The 15,368-nt window shown below is 35.1% G+C and overlaps 1 pseudogene; it reads left to right on the top strand.

The window, feature by feature from the left end:
- Positions 1 to 6,162: 6,162 nt before the first annotated feature.
- The window catches only part of LOC126936835 (ADP/ATP translocase 3-like), a 64,644-nt pseudogene continuing 55,438 nt past the window's right edge, over positions 6,163 to 15,368 (top strand).

Here is a 15,368-nt window from a genome sequence, read left to right as displayed (position 1 = left end):
TCAATTCTCTCCATAATCTTACCCCATCATTAATACACACACTTAAGGGAAATATTAAATGTTTTTAATAGGCATATAGAGAGTGTACAATAATTTTTCATTATCATTTACCACTACTGCCATACTATTGATATCATTATTACCTCAACTGTTCATACCACACTAGCTTCCGGAGTAGACGAAATAGAACTCTAAGCATTATTCTGAATAGCTCACTTTTTCATATCTACTATATTACTCTAAACAACTGAAACTCAAAACTTTTGAAGATTCACTCTTTATTAACTGACATTTAGATAATAAGGTCATTTATGTAGTGTCTATTATGGGTTACATCTTAAAATGAGTGAATAATATGATTTTCATTCTTGTTGTTTGAGTGTCATAAAATGCTTTCTGGCTATTTCTATCTGATTATACAAAAGAACACAATGACCTACATTTAAAGAACTTTCTCTGCTTAAGGATTGCAGCCTTCAGTGATACAATTCAGCAAGTCCTACATGACACTTTGCAAGATATGTCACAGCCAATATAACATAGTACAGATTTTTCATGATTATTATTAAATCCCCTAAAACCATTGACTCATGCTGTCCTTGACATAGTAAACTTATTGTTCCTTACAAAGTCACTACAGATGTGCAGTAAACCAGAATTATGCTTGCAACTTACATTTAAATCTTTGACACAGAAAAACACTTTTCTCTCAAGTTCAGTACATCTATTTATTATTCACACGTCTCTCTTTCAGAGCTGAAAGAAATCACAGTTGGTAGAAATACAGATTTTCTTTTCCTGTTGCTGTTCTATACAAAATTTTAGTCATAGTATAAAAGGTATATCATTTTCCTAGGATATTTATTATAAGAAAATAAATCTTGGGGTAATTCAACTAACTTTTGGGTAGCTGAACCCCCAAATCTGAAAAATCCACTTGTCCTAACATTAATTACCGCCCATGGGAAATTCTGCTGAGTAAATAAGAAATGGATATGGCATGAGACACTGCTATTTGTTTTGCTACTGGAAATGAGAGGAGACTGTTTCTATAGGTTTTAATGTCAGAAAAGGGAGAGTTTATTTCCAAAGTCATAGCAATCATAACACCTAAATTCATAATGAACATGGATGCCTTAGATATCTAGAATATTGATCATCAATCAGTCTATCCAAATGTATTGTTTTATTATGAGTAAGTGGATGGCAGAATTTTAAATATCCGTCACCATAGATCATGACACATATAGAAATGGCAAAATTACAGACTCCAAATCAAACTCAAACCCTAGCACTGCCATTAAGTATGTGAACTTGGCTTACTTAAAATATTTTCCATGCTGGGCATGGTGGCTCACACCTCTGATCCCAGCACTTTCAGAGGCCAAGGCAAGCAGATCACTTGAGGTTGGGAGTTCAAGATCAGCCTGACCAACATGGACAAACCCTGACTCCACTAAAAATACAAACTTAGCCTTGCGTGCTGGCACATGCCTGTAATCCCAGTTACTCAGGAGGCTGAGGCAGGAGAATTGCTTGAACCCAGGAGTCAGAGGTTGCAGTGAACTGAGATCATGCCATTGCACTCCAAATTGGGCAACAAGAGCAAAATTCCTTTAAAAAACATTAAAAATTTTATATATATATATATATATATATATATATATGTGTATATACACACACATATATTTCCCCCCTCAGCTTTCCCAGAGATGATGTGCTCATGGTTTTATTAAATGAGTTTAGACACCATTAGAGAAAGTGCATACTACCATAAAGTATATGAGCTAATGACAATTATTCCATAACAATAATTTAGTTTTCCACTGATTTCTAGCACATTACTGTAGGCAAAATGTATTACTTGCTTCTTTTTTCAGCTCTGGTGCCCCAGTGATTGTTCTCCATAACATTTAAAGATATTAAACAAGTTTAAAAACAATTTAGGGTTAATGATTATATGTCCCTATGTGCTTCAATTCTCTCTAGAAACTTACTCCATCTTTAATACACACATTTAAGAGCCACATTCAATGTTTTTAGTAGACACATGAAGATTGCACAGTAATTTTTTATTTTGCTGCTACTACTATACTATCTTAAAAATAAAACACTTTGCATCAATTGAAAGACCAATAAAAAATGGAAATAAATCATATCTGCCATTATCTACTTATGCAAATTATAATCTGACATAAAATAACTTGATTTGTCTCATCTAAAGATGAAAACTAAAATTAGCCAGTGCCACTTTTGTATAGTTACTCTACCAGGTATTTTCACATCTATTTTTCATTTAATCTTAATACAAAATATCTAAATTGTCAATTATTACTACCACTGGGAAAATGAGATCAAGGAAGTGCAGAAAGTTTAAGTAATTTGCTGAAGAACATACACATTGCAATTAGCAGAAGTGGAATTCCAACCTTGGTATATTCCAAACTGAAAGCCCATATGTTGTTGTAATACAATGACTCCCTGTTCCTTTCCATTGAAAAATAACAAATGAATCTGAGAAAGATGTACTGCATGAAAACTATAAGACACTGATTAATGGAATTGAAAAAGCCCCCAGTAACTTGAAAGATATTCTATGTTCATGGAAGGAAAAATCAACATTGTTAAAATGTCCATACTACTCAAAGCAATCTACAAATTCAATGCAATTCTTATCAAAATATCAATGACATTCTAGAAAAAAAAGTCCTAAAATTTATATGCAATCACAAAAGACCCAGAATAGCCAAAGCTATCCTAAGCAAATAGAACAAAACTGAGGGAATCATATTACCTGACTTCAAATTACACTACAGAGCTACAGTAACCAAAACAGTATAGTCCTGGCACAAAAACAGAAACATAGACCAGTGGAACAGAAGAAAGAACCTAGAAGCAAATCCACATACCCACAGAGAAGTCATTTTTAACTTACCTTTCAACAAAGATACCAAAAATGCACTGGGGAAAAGATAGTTTTTTCAATAAATGATGCTGGGAAAACTGGATATCAATATGCAGAAGAATGAAACCAGATCCCCATCTCTTCAAATAAAATATTGATTCAAATAAAAATGAATTAAAAATTAAAAAATTAAATATAAGACCTTAAACTATTAAACCACTGCCAGAAAACATTGGAAAAACTGTTCAAAACATCAGTCTGGGGAAAGATTTCTTGAGAAATACCCCACAAGCACAACCAAAGCAAATGGACAAATGGGATCATGTGGAGTTGAAAATCTTTTGCAAAGCAAAGGAAACAATCCATTAAGTGAAGAGACAACCCACAGAGTGGGAGAAAATATCTGAAAACTATCTGACAAAAGGTTAATAGCTAGAATATATAAGGAGCTCCAATGACTCTACAAGAAAAAAATATAATAAATGGATTTTAAAATGGACAAATAATTTGAACACACATTTCTCAAAAGAAGACATACAAATGGCAGACATGTGAAAAGGTGCTCAACATCATTGAGAAATGCAAATCAAAACTACAATGAGATACAATCTCATCCCAGTTAAAATGGCTTATTTCCTAAAGACAGGAAATAATGTATGCTGGAGAGAATGTGGAGGAAAGAGAACATTCATACACTGTTGGTGTGAATGAAAGTTAGTACAATCACTATGTAGAACAGTTTGAAGGCTCTTCAAAAAACTAAAGTAGAACTACCATACAATCCAGCAATTCCATTGTTGGGTATTTACACCAAAGAAAAGAAATCAGCATATTGAAGAGATATCTGCACTCCTATGTTTGTTGCGGCACTGTTCACAATAGGCAAGATTTGGAAGCAACTGAAGTGTCCATCAACAGATGAATGGATAAGAAAAATGTGGTACTTATACACAATGGAGTGCTATTCAGCCATAAGAAAAGAATGACATTCAGTCATTTGCAACAACATGGATGAAACTGGAGGTCATTATGTTAAGTGAAATAAACTAGGAACAGAAAGACAAACATCACATGTTCTCATTTATTTGTAGGATTTAAAAATCAAAACACTTAAACCCACAGAAATAGAGAGTAAAAATAGAAATGGTTACCAGAGGCTGGGAAGTATAGTAGGGGGTTGGTGGGGAGGTGGGAATTGTTAATTGGCACAGAAAAAAAAAAAAATAGATAAGGCCTAGTGTTTGATAGCATAAAAGGGTGACTATAGTCAACAATAATATACTTGTACATTTTTAAATAATTAAGAGTATAATTGGATTGCTTGTAATGCAAAGGATAAATGCTTGAGGGAATAAATACTCCATTTTCCATGATATGATTATTATGCATTGCACTCCTGTAACAAAATATCGTATGTACCCCATAAATATATACATCTACTGTGTACCCACAAAAGTGAAAAAAAATTATAAAAAAAGAAAAAAAAAGTCATCACTATGATCAGATGTTGGAGCTAACATACAAGGACATTTTTAAAGGTATTACACATATATTCAAGATCCTTAGATGAAACATTAATAAAATGAACAAACAGATGGGAAATAGCAGATATATGGAAACCATGAAAAAGAACTAAAAATAAATTCTATGAACAAATAAAACATACACACAGAGTCCTATAAGGCAATATCAGTGGGTTAAGTCAGAAAATGCTAGGTGAGCCTAGCAAGAAAAAAAAAAAGGTGGAAAAGATTAGAAAAAAAAAGATAAAATAACAGCCAAGTATGTATTAACTTGAAGCTATAAAAGCTCAGTGAGCATCGAGCATAATTCATACAAAGAAAACTATATCCTATGCCTAGCGTGGTTGCTCATGCCTGTAGTACCAACACACTGGGAGACTGCAGCTGGTGGATTGTTTGAGTCTAAGAGTTTGAGACCAGTCTGGGCAACAAGGCAAAACTCTTTCTCTACCAAAAATACAATAATTGGCTGCGCGTGGTGGCACATGCCTATAGTCCCAGCTACTAGGGAGGCTGAGGTGGAAGGATCACCTGAAACCAGGAAGGTCCGGGCTACAGTGAGCTATGATCACACCACTGCACACCAGCATGGGTGACAGACAGAATGATACCCTGTCTCAAAAAAACAAAAGAAAAAACAATCCCCTGTGCTATCATAGTACAACTTCAGAAACAAAATAAATAATATTGATAGTATCCGGAGAAACAGTACAGTTTACATTTAAATAGACAATGATACAAATAACTCATGAATTTCTTATAAGGAATAATAAAGACCATCTGACAATGGTCTAACATCTCTAAAGTGCTGTATAAAGAAGAGCTTACTTTAATGAAGTTTTGGGGTGTGGCTTTTATCTAATAGGTTGCATTATAATGGAATTAGATAAAACCCACAGAGATTTTAAGCATATTATGTCAGCTTGAACTGAAACGGAGAAAGTAAAAATGAAAAGTTAGGTATGCAGACCCTTGAACTACCATGGGCAGCAAGGAGGCTGAGAAAACTACTCGGTTGCAAGCATGATTTTTTTTTTTTAATTGAAAAGGAAGAATAACTGGTGATGTAAAGATGTAAGCCCAATGGGCACAGCAAAGAGTCACGGAACATTAGACCACATAATCAGGCCTGCGTGTGGTTAGGCAAGCAGGGAACTGGCAAACAGGACTCAGTGGATTTCAGAATTGCTAGGATGCCTCCCATTGCCGCCTTTTGGAGTAAAAGCATCTATTGTAGTTATCCTACGTCTTTCTTTCTATCTTATGTTGAATATAGAGGACAGAGGACTTGCCTCATTAATTTACGAGTTTTCAGATTGAGAGAAAATCAGCGGAGCTGCAATTGAAGTGCTACACCCAAGAAAACTCATCCACATCTGGAACTCATATACCTAAGATGGAATCTCTGATGGAATGAGACTTTATGGGTGGAGGCCTGGGACACAGATGATTATATTTAGCGTGTGAGCAGAATAAGAGCTGTTTCGATGACAAGGAACACTGTGGTAGGCTGTATTTTTCATAATGGTCATAGCAATATCTCAGTCCAACCTACTCTTCCAGAATCTTGCCTCTCTTCTATAGGAGGTGGGGACCTTTGGAGATCATAATTAATAAATAGAATGTAGCTGCTTTCGGTTCTGGTGGCGGCAGGACTGAGCCAGCGATGCCCTCCCTTCACTCTCCGCGCCCGCTCTCGGGCTGTCCGCCCGCTCCGCTGCCCTCCTGGCCACCATGACGGAACAAGCCACCTCCTTCGCCAAGGACTTCCTGGCCGGAGGCATCACCGCCGCTATGTCCAGGACAGCCATGGCATCGATCAAGCGGGTCCAGCTGCAGCTGCAGGTGCAGCACGCCAGCATGCCGGTCGCCGCCGAGCAGCAGTGCAAGGGCATGGTGGACTGCATCGTCCGCATCCCCAAGGATCAGGGCGTGCTGTCCTTCTAGAGGGGCAACCTGGCCAATGTCATCCGCTCCTTCCCCACGCAAGTCCTCAATTTCGCCTTCAAGGATAAGTACAAGCAGATCTTCCTAGGGGGCGTGGACAAGCACATGCAGTTCTGGAGGTACTTTGCGGGCAACCTGGCCTCTGGCAGCGTGGCAGTCGTGTATCCCCTGGATTTCACCAGAATCCGCTTGGCAGCCGACGTGGAAAAGTCGGGCACGGAGAGCGAGTTCCGAGGCCTGGGAGACTGCCTGGTGAAGATCCCCAAGTCCGACGGCATCCGGGGCCTGTACCAGGGCTTCAGCGTCTCCGTGCAGGGCATCATCATCTACCAGGCCGCCTGCTTGGGGTGTACGATACGGCCAAGGGCATGCTCCCCGACCTCAAGAACACGCACATCCTGGTGAGCTGGATGATCGCGCAGACCGTGACTGCCATGGCTGGCGTGGTGTCCTACCCCTTCGACACAGTGCGGCGGCAGATGATGACGCAGTCCGGGCGCAAAGGAGCTGACGTCATGTACACGGGCACCGCAGACTGTTGGAGGAAGATCTTCAGAGACGAGGCGGCCAAGGCCTTTTTCAAGGGTGCGTGGTCCAACGTCCTCAGAGGCATGGGGGTGGGGGCGGGTTTCGTGCTGGTCCTGTATGACGAGCTGAAGAAGGTAAGCTAAGGGCCTTGGCATCCTCCACACACACCAAGGGAACCAAGAGAACCACGTAGAATCCTCAAGTGTGCAAACCATCGACGTTCGAGAAATTCCAATCATCTTTTTCCCAGCCGGACCCTGCCTGTAGATGGCCAGGGAAGGCTCTAGAAAAGGGGCGCATTGGCCGGGCGTGGTGGCGGGCGCCTGTAGTCCCAGCTACTCACTTGGGAGGCTGAGGCAGGAGAATGGCGTGAACCCGGGAGGCGGACCTTGCAGTGAGCCAAGATTGCGACACTGCACTCCAGCCTGGGCGACAGAGCGAGACTCCATCTAAAAAAAAAAAAAAAAAAAAGAAAAAGAAAAAAAATAAGAAAAATAAGAAAAGAAAAGAGAAAAGAAAAGGAGCACATTATGATCCAGCCATCGGTACCGGATTCCATGTCTTGATCACTGGGGGAAGGGAACCAGGGTGTCCTTGTGGGCCCACGGGCGAGGAACTCCAGTACTCAGACCTAGAGTCCAGATGCTTGTAGGACCCAAGTCATGTTTAATTATTCATTTAAAACAAAAGAATCACGTTCCCCATTTGTACTTAAGCACTAGCCCCTCTTTTGCACAGCTAAGTACTTGCCATTATGTTCTATGTTGGGCACCCTGCTGCGAAACAATAAAATAAACACAGGATGCGAGAGGGGAGAATAAATAAATAAATAAAATGTAGCAGAAGTGAGACTAAGTAATATATTAGACCAGCTTAGAAAGACACTGCAACTTCCTCTTGGCTTTTTTTTTAGGACGCTTGCCTTTTAGAACTCAGACGTCATGTTATGAAGAGGCCGAGGCTACATGAAGAAATCATGTTGACATATTTAGGCACAGAGGTCTAGCTAAGGACCCTGCTGACGGCCAGCATCAACTACCAGGTATGTGAGCGAACAAACTGTGGTGATTTAACCTCCAGTTTCAGAGTAACCCTAAGTAATGCTAAGTACAACAAAGACAAGCTGTTCCTGCAAAGCCCTGCTCAAATAGCAAATTGACGACCATAATAATACTGTTATTTTAAAAAACAGTATTATTGTATCAGTTTATCAACATGGAAAAGCTTTAAATACATAATCTTAAATAAAAAGTAATTTTCTGAAGAATATATATGTTATGATAGCGTTAATATATAACATAATACATTGGAACTGAAGTCTAAATAATTTTGATTAATAAATTTAAAATATCAATACGCTTTAAAATATTTATTACTTTTTATCAAGTTGAAGAGTTTAAAGCAGAAGTCAAGCTCTTATCACAAGTGGTCTTCTTTACTGGGTAAATGCATTTATGAATTACTTTTAAAAATTTATCAAAAACAGGTATAAATAGGTGTTAAATATTTAAGCCACTACAGAATAGATTTTGTTTAACAAGAAAACCTTTGAAGATGAGGTGTTGGAAGAAACACAGAACAAGCAAAATGCAGGAAATGCAAATCAGTCAGTAAATTATTACAGCAAGAATGCATAGTGATTAAAAAAATAAGGTTAGCCTCATACATACACATGCATTATACATATAGCAAGGACAATAAATGTAAGTTAAATATAATTCTTTAAAAACACAAATTGGATTAAATAATGCTTAAAAATTGTTATAAATGATAAAAATGTATAAGACAATAAAAAAAACCACAAAAACTGAAAATACAGGAATAGAAGTAGACAAATTAGACAATTACTAATAACAAAAACTTGAAGCAATATTAATATCAGATAATAATTCAGTGCAAAAGGAATTCAATGGAATATCAGGGGGAATAATTGTTCAAGGACAAGTATTTACCTTTAGCTCCTTGGAAACATAACTTAATACAGTTTTGAAATTTATAGGCAAAGAGTGTTAGAACTATGAAAAGAGAGACTAAAGATGTAAATGTATTTTCTGGGTGATGTAGTTCAAAACTGATTGTTTTTGTACTTATGATAAAATAATTCAGATAGAGATTTCTTGAGTGATTTTTTACACAATAAAATATTCTCTTGGTAAGTTTCTGGTCATCTATCCCCTACTATCACCTGTTTTTACAGCTACACTATAAAAATTTTAAGTTTCAACTTTGAAATTGAATTGCCAGAACAATTAATTATGATGTTGAATGACCGAATCTACGAACATTTGTTTCACAGCAGTGGGATCTGTCTTAAATATAGAAAGACTTGAGATATCAATTGTAAATAAAAGTATAAAACATAAATATATATTAATTTTAAACATTTATAATCAACATAGTGTAAACTATTTGTATTTAAACATTTTATAAAATATGAAAATGCAAAGAGAGGTTTTTTAAGTGTTTGACAATCCCATATTTATTAATTAAAATCGGGTAAACAACTATAAATGTAGATAACCTTCAATAAATTTATTTTATCACTTTTTAAAACTTTCTGCATAATAATAGTGGGACATTCTTGATAAAAACAAACATCAATTTCAGGAACACTAAATAAATTATATCAAATGGAATTAATATGCATGATGATTTACTGTAATTTAACTCAAATAGAAAAATTGAAAACTACTCAAGTCACAGATAAAATTAATTTTAACTGTATCTTTGGGTTATACTAAAACTCACTCCTATCATCAGAAAAGGAAATCCATGAAGAAAGCAGAAATTTTCTACAGAACAAAAGTTATAGCATATGTTAAACTGGAGAAAGTTACATAAATTGTCAATATTCTTCTGGCACTAAATGGCACTAAAAGGGTACTTTGAAAATGAAATTTAAAAGTAAAAAAAGAATAAAACCATCTTCTCTCTACCTATGGCATTTTACCATTTTCCATTCACAATGGGTAATACCTGAGGAAGAGTTCTGAGGTGGCAGCATACTTGTACACCTGCTTTGCTAGAATTGAATTGCTTAAGTGCTAATTTGCTGGCAATTTCACTGCAACAGCAGGTAGTTCATTTTTAACTGCATTTAGGGTTTTGCATGCTCATAGTGACACAGAATTCAGTCTATAAGCCATTCCATGAGAAACTGTTTAAGATTAATACTTAAAACTGTTAATTTCTGCAGTCACTGGGCCTTGTACATAAAATCATTGCTTTGTTAAGGTAAATGCAGATGTTTGTAAACTCATCTTTTAAATAAGTGTATTTTTGAGAAAAAATTTCAATTTAACAAATATTTACTGAGTACAACTTGTATAGAGAATTAAGCAAATCAAAGAAACATCGGGTATGATTATCATAGCAGTTTCTGAACACATAGTCCAATAAATATAGTGGATGTGTGTGTGTGCATGTATATATGTAGTGTGTGTGTATGCATATATACATATATAAATATGATATATACACATATTTATATTTATATATGCATATATAAACATATATACATATATGCACATATAAACATATATACATATTTATATATGCATATATAAACATATATACACACATACACACGTATATATGTATGTGTGTATATATAGTGGATGTGTGTATATATGCATATACACATATACATGTACATATATACGTATATACACATGTATATATACGTATATATGTATATGTGTGTGTATATATGTATGTGTGGATATACATATATTTATACACATGTATTTCACCCTCATGCTAACCTTTATCAAAAAATTCATAACCAAAGTAACCACAGATGCTCTCTTCTGTCTCCAAACTACATCTTTTCTGTTTTGTGGTATAAATTACTAATATTAAGCATGAATTGAAATTACTAGCATTCACTTGAAAAAATGAACTTAAATCATCACAGGCTGGTTTTGTAGATCTCTTTAGATATAAAAATGGAAAGTTCTAGATTTAGAAAATCTGTAGGATATAATTACATTTTAGTGTTCTTACAAGTCTTGATTTCTCCTTTCTGGGACATCCAGAATGTTGACTTTGATAATTATTTAGCAGAGTCAAGATAGATACAACTCATATATTATAGCAACAATTTATGAAGCTACTTTGTCTCTGAAACCATTTTTAATAATGTATATGATATACTTAACGCTTGGCCTGAAAGAAAATGTCATAAAATATATTCTTTTATTTTACATGTCTTCATTTTAAATCCCTTTTTGTATCATTTTCCCCTAACCATTGTATAGACATCTCAGAACTTGCATTTTGGGCACTTTGTTCCCCTTCTTTGATATCATTAAAAATACTAAAAGCAAATTCACTTCAGAAAACTTGCATTTCTTTTTTTTTTTTTTTAATCATCTCATGCTCTCACCTCTTGTATATTTTTCTTCTAAATTGTTTGAAATTTGTCTCCCATATTTTCTGGCTATACTTTTGATAATAATAAAACTTTATCTGCATAGTTACCCCAAACCATATTAAATGCATAGGTCAATTACCTTCCTACAAAAATAATTACCTCATACTTATGTTGCTGGGTTTAGTGAAGTTTGAATTAACTTCAGATTATTCCTTTTGTCACAGTGATTTGTATGGGTTTAAATTTGTCTTTTTCGAAGAAAGTTAGTTTCCTTATTTTATATTACACATATCCATAGGAGAAAATGTAGCAAATCCAGAAAAACTGAATAAAGAACATAAACTATGCATGGTCCAACTACCTGGAACCATACCTTTTTAGAGTTTGGTATAGATGATACCAGTTTTACGTGTGTGTGTGCATACATTTAATGTGCTACTTTATTGTGTTTTAAGTATGTTTACGTAATTCATAATATTTTAAATACTGGTTTTAAATATAGATTTGTCTATAATAGTAAAGATGTTTTTTCATAAAAATGCAGAAAAAACAGAAATGTGTAAAATTAATAGTAACCTCTCCTTTAGATCGATGAGCAAATTACTTAATATTTTTATGTAATTAGCATTGCATAAAATAGTGAGATCAATATTTTAATTGCCAAAAAGCATAAATATAAATTATATATATTTGTGTGTATGTGTATATATGTGTGTATGTACATATATATCCACACATGTGTATAATCTATATACTATATTATATATTATTATATTGAGTCACCTGAGCCATTTTTGCTTTATTTCCATTTGTTTTCCTTTTATTATTTTTCAATGGGAAAGGTTAATAAACTACCTAATAGCAATCACTATTGGTCATCAAATAATTCTTCCCATACTCTTCCATCTATTTCTCATCAGTCTTTTTTCTGAAATATATTTAAAAATCAGTATATAGAGTGTGACCTTAAATAGTAAACATAAGAATAAAAATATATGAAATATTTTTAAATGAGTTAAATTCAATTTTTTTTTTTCATTTTCGTTTTCCCTCAAACATTCTCCTTCTACAAAAGCTGGTAAGACCTCAAGCTGTGCTCCTATTTGTAATGGTAAGCATCATTTTGGTGGCCATGTGGCTGCACAGCATGAGGTGGCTATGATGAACCCTGATGAAAAACGACAGGTGCAAAATGAGAAAAGTTTGCACACAACAAGTTTGGCTTTATAAGGGCTTCAGGTTTACCATCATCAGAGAACCTTGATCTGCTGTGGTTTAAAACAGGGAAGGGAACCACCTGTTTTGCCTCAAGCAATAATTAAGATCAAACAAAATATGTTCTGAAACAGTAAGACATGACAAAGGATAGTGAAAGGGTTTTTCAGCAATGGCAATAGAAGTTACTTTCTCCAAAGAGTTGGGTTATTACCAAGTAAAGTACAATGGTAATAACCCAAAGGCAAACTAGAGTGAAGAAAAGCAGATATATGCAGGTGGAGGAACAATATTTGCATTTCCATAGATAAATACTTTTAAACATACAGAAAAAATGAAGGGACACAGAACTCATAGTAATGATTTGGGATATTTCCTTTGGCCAACATATCTCCTCAGTTTCTAGGGCACACACTGAGATTCAGGAGAAGCCTGAAGAAGAGCATATTTATAAAATAACTATCCACAACTGACATCTACTTGTAAAGGATTAATATATTTTTCATAAACATGAGAGATACATCCATTCATAAAACTCTTTAGTACAACTTGGATATGATAGTTGCTTATTCAGAGGATGAAGAGGCAGTGACTGGAATATACAATGTAAATGACTCACACATAGGCACCATCACCCCCAAGTAAAAAAGCAATTTGTGAAAAACAAGAAAAACTCTTGTTTTTGTCAGGGCCAGAGAAGTATAGTTGATGGTAATTTGTAATCAGAAAACACAGCAAACTGCTTGATTAAAAAAAATCAATCCCAAACTTCTGTCTTTTTTACAGATTCTAAACAACTATGTTAACTAGACCTAAAAAACTATAGGTATATGTGCATAATCAAATTGAGTCTTACCGAAATCTAGATCTGATGGCTTCCAACACCAACATTTATAAATATATCCCCAGTGCAGGCCGGGCATGGTGGCTCATGCCTATAATCCCAGCACTTTGGGAGCCCGATCTTGGTGGATCACTTGAGGTCAGGAGTTTGAGCCCAGCCTGGCCAACATGGTGAAACCTCATCTTTACTAAAAATACAAAAATTAGCCAGGCGTGGTGTTGCATGCCTGTAGTCCCAGCTACTTGGGAGGCTGAGGCAGGAGAATCGCTTGAACCTGGGAGGCGGAGGTTGCCGTGACCCCAGATGGTGCCACTGCACTCCAGCCTGAGCGACCAGAGTGAGACCATGTCTCAAAAAAGAATTTATCTATCTATCTATATCTATATCTCCAATGTGAAGCAATAATCATATTCTTGTTTCGTAGAAAATAAAAATCATAAAATATCTGCATGAAATAAAAATGCCTATTGTCTATTTGCATAAAGTATAATGGCAAATTAGTACTTCCAAAAATTAAATTAAATTAAATGTAAATATTTTAATATAGTTTGAAAGTATAAAATAAAAATATAATTTTCTTGTAATTCAGTTCCTACAAGATGGCATTCTAAGTATTTGGAGGATACTTTCATTTTGATATTTTCACATGAACATGAGTTACATTCTATAAAGCATTCATAAGAGTGCCTGGCACATCATAAAGACTCTATAGTAATTAGTTATATACAAATAAAATTATTTTCATAATCAGGAGATACATAAAATGTTGTGACATGCGCTTTTTAAACTTTGCATTTTATTGTATAATAAAAAGAAAATGTATATAATGTATACATACAAAATGATAAAATAATGAAATGAGTTTCACACTAAGATACCCTACCCTATTTAATGTGTATGTGTATGTATACGTGTGTGTATGCATATATTATACTTAGTATTTTTAAATAAATGGCTATAAATTAAAAGCACTGTAGTTTTACTAATCAATATGTCTTTTGATTGATATATATTTGAAACTCTCTATTAAATAGTAATAGAGGGGCCGGGTACGGTGGCTCACGCCTGTAATCCCAGCACCTTGGGAGGCCGAGGCGGGTGGTTCACCTGAGGTCAGGAGTTTGAGACCAGCTTGGCCGACATGGTGAAACCTCATCTCTACTAAAAATGCAAAAAAATTAGCCAGGTATGGTGGCAGGTGCCTGTAATCCCAGCTACTCAATAGGCTGAGTCACGAGAATCGCTTGAATCCTGGAGGATGAGGTTGCAGTGAGCCAAGATTGCACCATTGCTCTCCAGCATGGGCAACAAGAGAGAAACTCCATGTCAAAAAAAAAAAAAAAAAAAAAAGTAATAGAAGGGAAATCATACTCTATAAGAGATATCATTAAAAAGATAAAAGCCCCTGGATATAACTTCATATTTAGGGATCAAATACTTAATTATCTTCTTCAGAATTCAAAAAGAAGACTCTAATGTTTTCTATCAACATTTCTATTCAACTAGAGTAACTAAATTGTATAACAGAAAAAGAAATAAAAGTACAAAATTGGAACCTCCAAAATAAAGCTGTCATTATTCCTTAATGACATAATTGTGTACATAGAAAGCCCAAAGTACTCTAGAAAAAAATAAGAGTGTTGATTAATAAATTCCGCAAGATTCTTGGATGCCAGGAAAATGTATTAAATCAGTTGAATCATCTACGTAATTGACAAACTTTTATTTAAGGAATAAGATAATATGTATTTTCACCTTTGTGGCCAATACGGCCTGTCACTACTCAACTTCGCAATTATAGTCCTTCGATTTGTGTTCCATACACTGTTCCATGTCATAATCTTGCTACAAGCCTCTGCTGCTCTGAACATGTGGTACTAGCATGGTACTGTGTTCCATTCACGTATTTCACAACCATCTCTAGTTGACATTCAAACAGTTTTGTTTGACTTACAATATAATTCCATCTGCAACATACATTTAGATATCCATTAATAGTCTGGCCAACTGATAGTACTTTTTTCCACTTGC

The sequence above is a fragment of the Macaca thibetana genome, chromosome 15 (assembly GCF_024542745.1).
Source record: "Macaca thibetana thibetana isolate TM-01 chromosome 15, ASM2454274v1, whole genome shotgun sequence".
NCBI classification, from domain to species: Eukaryota; Metazoa; Chordata; class Mammalia; order Primates; family Cercopithecidae; genus Macaca; species Macaca thibetana.
The sequence above is the reverse complement of the archived record's forward strand: the minus strand, read 5'-3'. Positions and strand labels throughout refer to the sequence as shown.